The following is an 11856-nucleotide window of genomic DNA, read 5'->3' as shown; positions in this document are numbered from 1 at the left end:
CTTTCTATACCACTTGCATTATACCCTACTCAGCTAGTACTCTTGAGTATTTCCAGTTTTGAGAACATGTATCATGTGCAATCTTGTGCTGTCCTGTCTATGGTTGAACCAGTGTCTCTGGACAATACCTTGACCTGATTCTGTAGACGTTGTCTGGAGATTATTGGGGAAAATTACTTAAAATATCCAGGACTATAAAGTCCAAGTGCACCTGAAGAAGGAACCCTCTAGTATTCATTGCAAAGATAAACTGAGCCCTCCTCATCGCAGCAAACCCTTCAGTCTTACCCAATAATCAGTCTTTGCATCAGCTTCAGCTTTTTAAATGATCTATTTAATTAAGGATGCACACATTGAGCTGATATTTTCAGGTATTTCCTGATCTATTGTGTTCTTTATTAAACAAAATAAAAACCAATTTCCTTTGAAAAAGTTTTTAAAACTTTTGCTTTCATATATGTTCAGCATGGTTGTTTCTTGTCAGTGTTTATTCATTGTTTTGCTCGTATCCTCATCAATCTCACAAATGGAGCCTGTTCACTCCCTTGTTCACTCACTGCTTTCAACTTCTTAAATGCTATGTTAATGCAGGCCCTGCATTCACTCATATCTTGCTTTCTATTGGCTTGCTCGCCGCAATTTGCTGCTAATGGCCCAACCACCACCACCACGCCATCCCTCCCCCCATCATCCTCCCCCCATTTTCCTCTACTACTTTCTCTCCCTCTTTCTCTCCTTCCAGCCTTGAGGCGTCCCGTTTCAGCTCCTTCGCTTTCAGTCACAATGCTGTGGAGAGGCTGAATGGGTGGGGTGGGGGTGGCGGAGGGGGCATTTAAGAGAGCAGTAGGTGGGAGTGGAGTCTGACTGCAGAGGGTCTACTGTTTAAGAGAAAGAGAATTCTCTCTTTCACTCACACTCTCCCTCTCTCTGTCTGTGTCTGTCTATATCTCTCTCCTCACTGGCTGCACCACATCAGCCGCTCTCTAGGTAGACGCGAGTAAACACTTAGAGAGACGAGAAAGAGAGGAAAGATGACAGAGCTGTCAGCACTCTGAGAGACACAGACCGGTGAGAACATTTACCAGGATTGGCTGATAAGCATCCTCAACCCTGATTCTGCTTAGATTTTCTCATCAGTGGAAAGCCTGGTAGCTCTGTGAGCGAGGTAAGTCCCCCTCTTTACCTGCATGGAGGTGTTGTGTTTGAATGGGAGCAGATTGAATAGGCTGGTTGCTTCATCTCAATGAGACCATGTAGAACATTTAAAAACTTTGGCCACTTTCTCGAAGCTTGTCCCACTTTCTGTGCTGTGCACTTAATAGTGCTGCAACAAATTACTTTCATTTGCATGTTTTCTGTTTATTTAGTTTACAATAAAATAATAACTGCAAATCAGAAAATTAGCTCATATTATAGATGAATTTGAGTCATTTAATGACTCAAATTCTGTCCCTTATTTTGCAGCAGTGTTAGTGGATGAGCTAAATTGTCGTCTCTCACCTCCACTGAGGAATGTGGGTAATGTTGGCAGTGAAAAGATCATTACATCCTCATGTTTTATAAGCCGGAACTTCAGAGACAGGCATAATTGTGCTATTTACTGCATCCACCTGGGTGCCATTTACTCTACCGGTGCTATGAAAAGTTTTTGCTCTTGCTGGCTGTTTTCCATTCATCATCAGAGAGCAGGTAAAGAATTAATGATCTGAGTTATTCTGCTTTTATAAGGCTGATGCTGGGCTGTGGTCTGATGGTTCTGCAGCACAGAGATGGGTAGTTAGTAAGTTAATGTGTGTGTGTCTGAATTTGCACACGTATGTGTGAGCGCTGCTTCTAGGAGGAGGTCCAGCTGTACAATTTGTGGTTGCCAGCAGACAGTAGGCTTGTGTAACTCAGGAGACAGACAGCTGCTTTGCATTAGATGCTGCTGGTTGGTTCTTCTCCCAGATCTCCAGCATACACACCGCCGGCTGTGAAGTTCCAGCCACACAATCACTGACTGTTCATCCCCATGTGCTTCCCAGTCCCCCATCCCCAGGTCAGCTTCATTTGTTTGTCATTTGGGTCTTGTGAAAATCAGAAGGAGAGAATGTCTGACAGACTGGCAAATAAACTGGTATTCACTGATATGGGTGTTGACGGCTGATATGTCATTTCTGGATTCATGCCAGTTGGGTGTTTTCTTAGGGAAAACAAAGGTAGCCTGTGCTTTCAGCTGTCAGTTATATGAGAAATGCTAAAATACAACATAACAGTAGCACACGTAAAGCTGCATTATTTAGTTAAGAAAATAAATCATTAGTTGCTGGTTGAATCTGACCAACTGAGGCTGTAGGAGTAAAACTCTCTAAGTGTATGCTTTTCTACAGAGCTAAATGCCCAAAATGTGCCTTTAACGTTTTAGCATCATCTGCATGAAGACCACTGTCTTGTTCTCCTGAGAGCTGTTGAAAGTCTTTCAGGTGATTTAGCTTTTGTAAGATGTATTTCGTGTTTCCTGTTTAGACTGTATGCCGCTGAATCTGCTTCAGGAAAATCATACTGTTGCAGTGCTTCACTTCGGGGGCAGAGCGGGTGATTTGGTTACTCTGTGAGGAGACAAGAGTGGATGTTTATAGAAGACTTGAAAGAGACCCCCAGGATACCAGGGCAGCCCCCACTAGATGGTAATTGTGTATGATGAGAGGATGTGAAAGTGACTCAGATGTCAGACTTTCTGCTGCATTTAACTGAAATATGTCATGTAAGCTTTCAGTCTAATTTTGATTTATTGAAATATGTCAAACATAGGTTTGAGTACTGCTAAGAGGAGGAGTGGCATCTGATCTTAGGATGCAGCACATGATTGGTACATGAATGTTTAATGTTGCTTTGGCTGTGCATGTGAGTAGCTACTGACAGTGACACTTGGTATAATGATGAGTGGGAAACGGGCTTTTGTTTGGACAGCTGTCTGCTCCCAAAGCTTCATGCCCTACAAAGCTCCATGAGACGGTGACCCCACTTAGCTCCTCCACTGGTGATCCGGAGCGTACAATAATCATGGGTATTCATGATGACCCACGTCAGGGAGGACTCAGGAGAGATATTTGGTTGAACTATATAAACCTTAAAGTCAAGGTCTTCATTGAAGCTGAGCCAGATTTGGCAGAAATCATCGTAGATGATTCTCATTTGGACCGCTCATCAGTTTATATGACCATTTTCATATTTAGACTTTTGTCAGTATGTGATATCAGTATTAAAAACCTATTTTTTAAATGCCGATCATGACTCCCATTGCGGTGATCCAATAGATGCTTCTTAGTAATAGGGAAGGATCCTTTACAGATGTGTTTCTAGGATGCCACATTTTAAACTTGCCAAAAGATTGTTCCAATGTCAAGGATCCTTTAAAAGACTTTCTCAAAGTCTAGGATGTTTCCTCAGTAGGATGGGTCCTCTTGAATCACCTCCTGCTAATGCTAGGAAAGACTTCTCACTTGAATTAGGAAAATACATAATGGAACAGTTATTTAGTACAAATGCTAACAATTTTTTGGTTGTTAGCATCAAATTGCAATCACAACAACATGTTGCAATCATAATAATCCATCTTCTGTCAAAGCCATGTCAGAACATAACATAAGAATGAGGGTGTTTGGAGACCTAAAGACTCAAGTTCTTTGATGATGTGACATCTTATAAATGACAACCATTAAGGATATGACTTTGTGATGCGCCCTTAGGTATTTATTCTCTAAAATTTCAGTGAGGCTTGTGAGTATCCTCTGCGTTCTTGAGACACCCGCCATCCTTTGGGAATGTCAAAAATGCCTCAAATAGAAGATGGGCCACCAGCTAACAGATACCAATTATCTAACGTCAGTTTTTTTCGCTTGCTGTGACACATGCGCACTTGTTAGCATTGTTCCATTATGTCTTTTTCCAACATAAGGACAAAGTCTTTTCAACTAATCTGGTTACTTTCAGCAGCTTAGCATTGTCACCACAAATGTGTTAGCATGTATATGTTAGCATTTAGCAAAAAAAACCACTGCCCCCCAGGAATACATTAAATGTGGAAAAATGCATGCTTAAAAAATCTGCTCGGATGGCTGTACATTATTAGTCTAATCTAATGTCATGACAGAATGTAAAATAGCCATGCTGGTCCAAAGACTAACATGTAGAAATTTTACAGAAAAGGTGCTGCTTAGATTTTAATAGGTTAGCTTGTCCATGTACAGCATCTCCAAATGTGTTCTTACTTGATAAAGTGGACGTTCCTAGTCTTACTATACAAAGTTTGCCAGAAATAACTGTAAGGGAGACACAGGGAGTTGTGAGAGCCGCTAATCCACATAACACTGTAACACCTTCATCCAAGAAATCGGTGGTTTCAAACTCTACCTGCAAAAAGTTTTCAACAGTCTTTCCAGTTAATTTATGATTCCTTATTTTACTTCTGCACTGTCACCTGCACATTGTTAAAGTTAAGGCTCATTTACGCTCTCCCTCTGTTTTAAACGCTGTCAAACATACTCCCATGCGTCCTTTAATTGTGCATAGTTGTTACCAAATACATCTTTAGAGGGCAGTGCAGAGTTCATCTCGGAGTTCTGACAGTTTCAGACAATAACAAGCATGGTGACGGTGGAGGAAATGATAATGCACATACCCAGAGACATAAAAGGAGGCAGCACAGTGGTGGTCTAAGCCACCATTGAATACATTGTGGATTTATCTTCTTTGTTCCTTTTGTTAGCCGCACATGAGCTGTACTGTGAATCACTGCCCCCGTAGTTTCTGCTGGTATTTACGCATCACTTCATAGCCACAAGTTCTCTGAAAATGGACTAAAATCCACACGTAAAGGATGGACAAAAAGGCATAATTACATGCATATGTGTTTTTAGCATACAGCATAAATGGGCTTTTAGGTGTTAAAGGTTCTCTATGGTCAGAATTGATGTGCATGGTTAGATCTCGCTTACACGTCTTTCCATCCTCTGATTTTGTGTTCAAATTTAAAGGCTGGGAAACTGCAGTGATTCCCCACATATTGTACAGTAAGTCATGGCATTCTTGTTCTGTTTCCCACTCATACCCAGCCATATTAGTCATTATCACACAACAAAGACCCCCCTCAAACAGATCCAGTATTTTAACCCTCCCAGATGGTTTCAAAGATTTCTCTGATTTTAATATGCAACGGGAAAGGACTGGAAGTCGGCCACCACTGGAGGCAGCCAACTAATGAACACATGTGGTCGACTCTTTGCTCTTCTATATTTGTCTCAACCAGTGACCCTGCACATTTGAATGCATAAGCAGTAATGTTCTTGAACAAGACGGGGGCCCTTTTGAGAAGGACAGACAATTTAAACTGGGGAAAAAGCTAAAAAAAGGGGGAAGCCAATGAAGAGCCGACCCCGGGGACCAAGGTCATTAGGCTCATACAAGTGTCTGAATGGAAGGCACTCGCAATTTGGACACGGAACATGCTTCAGGCTTTCAGACAGACAAGGACAAACAGATGTCCGGGTATCACAGCCAACATGCTTCCATTTCTAGAGAGAAAAAAAATCCTTTCCGTCCTGTTTGAGTGATAGCAACCAATAAACCTAAAACATGCAGTCTGTGAAAGACCCTGAATTCTCCCCAACATGGGGTCTATTTTACCATTCTTCTCATTTTGCACTGAAACATCTAAGATGTTTTCCATATTAGGGGGGGCCTATTCACTAAATTATTTGCTTAGGGGCATGAAAAGAAGATCTAGGTCACTAAGTAAGTTTGCCAGCATTGTCTTCCAATCTATAAACTGCTTCATTCTTGACAGATTTCCACCCTCGTCTGTCCTTTATGTGACTCCATTGCAGTCATGCCAGTGAGGTAGAGAAAATGTCGTCAAATGTCTTAGTTTCTAGTTTTTTAGTGTGACCCAGAGACTAAATATGTAAACGGATAATTAAAAAAACAAACAAAACTAAAGTATTAAAAAAATGAAAACTCTTCCCAAACGTCATCTTCAAAAATCTCACAATTAGTAAAAATTGTGCAAAATCAGCCTGCAGAAACACCTCTGAGACTACAAGGAGAATGTGGTCTCACCTAACAGCTGATTACCTGAGAGGGAAGGTGTTAGTTTCATGGTAACGTCAGATGAGGCCCTGAAGTCGACATCAATACATCTGTATAGTGTTACGACACAGGCAGCAGCCAGGTACGAGTCAGATTTTTATAGTAATTGCAGTGCAGTGTGAATGCTGACTAGAGAGGAAGTGGGTAGAATGAAGGGCTGCGCAATTACAAGCGTCTGGAGAAAACAGCCGGTAGATGAGCTGTAAAGGCTGCACATGAAGCTGCCAAACCTCCGCACCATGCATGGGGTGAAGCTAATAAACAGTAGGTCACCAGCACTCAGCACATTAAAAAGCTCATGAACAATGACCAGCATCCAACCTCTCCATCTGGACCCAGTGAGAACAGCAGCACAAGACGAAGGCTCCACAGGGGAACAACCATAAAGAATACTGATGGGCTTCAAGGAAAATCTCAATGCCGTAACAACTGCACTGAGGTTTGACTTTCTGCTCTTTGGTTGACCCAAAGGGCAATCTCCCTTGTCAGCATTTGTTTTCTCCATATCTTTGTGTCAAAGACGGAAATTGGTTTTGCTTGAAGAAATAGTTTTTTTTTTTTTTGGGCCGGTATCAATCACATGTCAGCCCTGGCTCCCTATCATTCTGGCATTTCTTGTACGCATGATAGGGCTCTCGGCATTGGCAGAGTACTCTCTCAGAGTTTCCAGATAAGGGTTTCTGCCAGCATCTCAGATCCAGCCTCCATGTCCACCTTATCAGCCCTGAACACACTAACCCCCACCATTACTCCACTATCTGTGTCATCGGATCCAATGCGGTCACAGCGGAGAGCTGATGAGCACAGGCTCACTTTGATGAAACTAGACTTCTTTTCATCCATCAAAAGCTGCGTATTCCCCATTTCATTTCATGTTAGTGAGATAAAATATTACTTTTATACTACATGGAAAAGGCCAAGATGTTTATCTCCACATCATTTAATTCTTAGTATGATTAATTAACCCTTTAATATCATATATATCATATTTAAGGGTGCTGCTTAAGCTGAGAGGCTCCTAAAAACTTTTGCTTGCAAAATGAGAATAATGACCCTGAATCTAATAGACCGTTTCTGAGACCTTTTGCATCACTTTATGCTAGAAACTTTGCTCAAAGCCCTGCTGTACACAGTCTGATACTTGTTTTCTGCCCCCTGGGATAATAATAAATAATAATAAAGGTAAATATCCCCCCAAACACACACACACACACACACACACACACACACACACACACACACACACATACATATATATATATATATATATATATATATATATATATATATTTGCATTTTGTTAAAGAGCCAAATAAAGACTTCAGATTGATTAAAAAGATAAAAAATTTCTCCCCGTTTTCTTGGGTCATTCTTCAAAGGGTAAAGAAGTTAAGCTGCCAGTTATTCTCTCATACATTTAAGGAAATTTGAGGAAATCAGAAAAGTTATATTTTGATTTGATCCAATAAACACTCCAAAACTCAAAGGTGTTCAGTTTAGTCTCGCAAATAAAGCAGATTTCAGCTGCCATTGATTATTTACTTAATTGTTGACAATTTTTTTTTAATAGTGAAAGAATTCAGCTTTATAAGTGCTGGGCAGACACAGATCTGCAGCCCTGTTAGCATTCAGCTGGAGTTATGCTTCTGGGCGTCTAGCCAGCGCAAGTCCAATATTCACTCCCCGTATAAACATGGTTTTGTCTCCACCAACTCTGAAGGAAAGTGTCTGTCTCCTCAGCTGATAAATGTTCCACTTTTGTCTCAAGCATGTCACTAATGTTGTCTATGAAGTCTGCTAGTGAAACACTGAACTTCCAACAAACACAAATGCAGACACAGGAGAACTGAGAGGGACTGAAGATTTGGTTTAGTTCACTAAGCTTTTTATGTTACATAATTTGATATATTTTTTTATATAGGCATGTTAAACAGTACGCTAACCATCATTCCCATAGACACAACAACTCTGGAGGCTCATTTCCACTTTGGTTGCTATGTGGATCTATGGAGCATGAATGTAGTGGTGGATTAAACCATTTTCCCTCCACTTTCTCTTTATTAATAATTTTTTAACCCTTATTTATCTAAATAACTATTTGACGATTACAAGCAGTCTTCTCTCATCCAGACTACAAAAACCTGTTTTCCTGCCACGAAATGCAAGATTAAGGTCCATATGGTGCACCGTTGCAATTAATCTTCTCAAAATGTCTTTCCAGTAGTCTTAATTAAGAATAATAAGATCTTGGTTCACATAGCTTGGTTTTCTATATCTGTAGATATTAGTAATTTCTGTGAGACTGTGCCAAGGTTTCCAAGTGAGTGATGTGCTCATCAAACGTTTTTTATGCTGATTTTTACCATTACTGAGCCCAATCCCAACAACCTGAGCACCCTTTCTTTTCACTGTAGGTGAGCCTGAATCTGACAGTTTATTTTTTATTCCCATATAATAGTTAATTCATGTAAATACATTTAACCAACACGTAATTCAGTAAAATGTAGAATCCCTCCAGTAAGTTTATGGGAGATTTTTATAGGAGCATTAAGTAGCTCAGGGCAAAAGGTGATTGCAGACCTTTGCCTAATGGTAACGTCCATCTCTGCATGAAATGACCTGCTGAGCTTAACTTTGCCCATGAAACATCTGTCTGGCGAGACAAAAGCCGGAAGACTTTCAAACGCAGCCGGCTGAGAGGAGGCTTGTTTTTAGCTAATTAGCTGTGTCCTGATGTCATGACCTGACCTCATCGTCGTCACATTAAAACCTAATCCTGTGCTGATCCCTGTGCTGCTGTGGCTGTAGAAAAATGCTGTGTGTTTTCTAGAGTGTGACAAGACAATGAAATAAAACTTTTCTGAGAGGCAGCAACAACTGTCCCATCGATCCTGTATCTAGCAGTCGACTCGAGTTATGCCTCTTCCTGGAAATTCATTTCAGTGTTTGATGATTACAACTCACAACCATAGTGCTGTCCTCAGCAACTTTTTATCTCTCAAGCTAAGGCCTTGATGGAGATACTGGAGCCAGATCGATAGTCACCTGCTGTGGTTCTGTATGGACAGTATGTGGATAGATTTTCTTCATGAACAGATTAGCATTTAGCTCTTTGTAAGGTTAAAGGTATGTGAAGTGCTCCCGACTGACTGGTCATTTTGCTCCATAACAGTGTGACAGTATCTCAAGGTGAAACCCCCCCCAGACAATAACCCCCTCATGCAGCCCTCATATCAGCGACCTAGATTTAGATTCTGTACCAAGAAGGCAAGCTGAGTTTTTGTCATGGGTGACCTACAAAACAAGGCAAGCTTGATAAATTCTTAAGAAATGAAAAGAAAGCATCAGACCTGTTTAACATACAGTCCTGGGACTTGAGTTGTAGTTGTAGTCATTGAATATTTACAGCTTTTACACACCAAGTGGGGCACGCTGCTTCATTATTCAGTTTGTTTGTTGTTGAGTTATCAAGCAGATGCTGTGCTGTCTGTTTACACTGCTACCATTATCCACTGATAGTTAGTGGATTTTTCTTTACCCACATAAAATACAGTGTCTGCACTTCCATGTCATCCTGCTTTGTAAAAAATAACCTGCTACTCGTTGCAAAGCCTGATAATGCCCACCTTTCTTTTCCATTCTCACTGAAACAAATTGCATTTCCTCCTCAGATGGACTGAAAGCTGAATGCTCGCCAAGCTGTATTTTTCTATTCTGATTTATCTTGGACCTGCCATATGGTGAAGGTCTCGGCAAAGGTGAACTACAGTGATGATTACGTTAGTCAGCATGGGGTCCTGGCTGAGATAGAAAGTTCTGACTGCTGTGCAAATCCTTAGGAGGAGAACAGATAGTCTGCTCGTCAATCTTTTAGCCAGCTGAAAGTAAAACTTTTTTTAAAAGAGGTGGGGCGGCACTGTAGGAGGAAAAGATAACACTGGTAATGTCATCAGCCTAACAGGAGCTATTCATTTCCGCTGTAACAGCCCTGTTTGGATGAAAACCAGCTCAACGCTACAGATCTTTACATCTCATGGCGGGAAATGATGGTAAAGTTCCTCATAGAGGATTTGAACTGACTGAACTTTCCTCATTTTTCTGAATTGAATAGACATAATACTGAAGAATATGAACAAGCATCTTCAGACTCTTCAGGCAGACGTCCATATTTTTGCATTTACACATAGATGGACCTCATTTTCATGCATGCAAATATTCTTTTTCAGTAAAAGATGCTCATGGGGGTAAAAAAAAATATATGCCACTTCTCTCAAATGTTTCTAGGATGGCACATCTGTCTAGATAAAGGAACAGTAACTCAATTCATCAATTTAAACAAAGTCATATTAGTCCAATTAATAATCACTTTTCTGATAAAACTCAATTAATAATAAGAAAATGCCTAGCCACTGATTGCATTAATTCTTCTCTTTGATTTAATCTCACCTCCTAGCCATGCAGGGGGTGGCAGGCGACAGCGGAAAGGAGCAAAGCCAGGGATACCTGCTGAGAAAAAACACAAATTAATAACAACAGTATCATATCTTTATATGTGGAGACTAAAGAGAGAAAGCTGGAGGGAAGTGCTTAGTGCATCATGCTTCAGCAGCCTAAATCTACATCAGCATAACTAAAGGAGTGGATATAATCACCATGTCAGCCCTAACTATAAGCTTATTCAAAAAGGAAAGTTTGAAGTCTAAAGTTAGAGAGAGCATCTGCCTCTTGCAGCCAAACTGGGAGCTGGTTCCACTGAAAGGGGCCTGATAACTGAAGATTCTGCTTCCCATTCTACTTTTAGGACCTAGGAACCACAAGTAAACCAGCCTACAAGTGAAGTGCTCTCCCGGGAAAGTCTTGAACTATGAGATCTTTAAGATCCAATGGAGCTTGGCCACTAAGAGCTGTATATGTGAGGAGAATTTTAAATTTAAATTCTAGTCTGGATTTGACAGGGAGCCGATGAAGAGAAGCTAAAACAGGAGAAATATGATTTTTGCTGCTGAATCTCATCAGAACCCTTGCTGTAGCATTTTGGATCAGCTGGAGGCTTTTTGGAGCATTTCTGGTACAGTCCCTGCCTCCCTGCTGTTCTTCCTTTTTCTTTGACTGGAGAATTTTAATCTGTCCTCCAGCAATGATTTCCAACGCGATAGTTCCATGAAATGTTGATTACAAAGCATCATGATTATGTATCTTAGAAATGGTCATTGTTCAGTTTTTGCAAATCTAACCCTGACAGCTAATTTAACTTAACCAAAACTTAGCCAAACAGGAGCAGAAACACCTTACATGAGCTTTTTCTGTCCTGATAAAATAAATATAAAAATAATATCAAGAAACCAACAACACTTTATTTTGTAATGCTTAATTATTATTTTCTTATTGTTGTTTGGCTTGTTTGTTTATTCATGGGCACTGAGCTCAGATAAAATGAAGACCATAACGCTCTGTCTAGGGTTTGGTTTATTCAGCGGATGGGAGAATGGCTGTCTGATTGGTGCATCCATTCGATTTAATCTCTTTTAATACCATAAAATCAATTTAACATTCCTGACAGTGAAAGACCTAATTGCTTTTGAAACAGACCCCAATGAAAACATTTCCAGCGCTCCACTGTGTGAGGTATAAAACTTCAAGTGTTTCCCTCGCACTGTTTCACAACACGGTTATTTAGATCAGTTGCAGCAAATTCATGTGTGCCAGCAGGTTTCCTCTGGTAAAATTCTC

General features: G+C 40.5%; 1 protein-coding gene across 4 annotated transcripts in view; it reads left to right on the top strand.

Annotated features, from left to right (window-relative positions):
* The first annotated feature begins 846 nt into the window (after positions 1-846).
* Positions 847-11856, top strand: part of tnc (tenascin C) — a 60665-nt gene continuing 49655 nt past the window's right edge. For 3 of the 4 annotated variants that reach the window (XM_042000035.1, XM_042000031.1, XM_042000036.1), the window contains exon 1: positions 847-1165. The gene's annotated coding sequence lies outside the window, so the exon portion shown is untranslated. Of the gene's footprint in view, positions 1166-1671; positions 1690-11856 lie in introns of those variants that run through there. The other variant, XM_042000034.1, reaches the window with a different exon arrangement.

Source organism: Melanotaenia boesemani, chromosome 11 (assembly GCF_017639745.1).
Source record: "Melanotaenia boesemani isolate fMelBoe1 chromosome 11, fMelBoe1.pri, whole genome shotgun sequence".
NCBI lineage: Eukaryota > Metazoa > Chordata > Actinopteri > Atheriniformes > Melanotaeniidae > Melanotaenia > Melanotaenia boesemani.
This window is presented reverse-complemented; position numbering and strand designations above follow the sequence as displayed.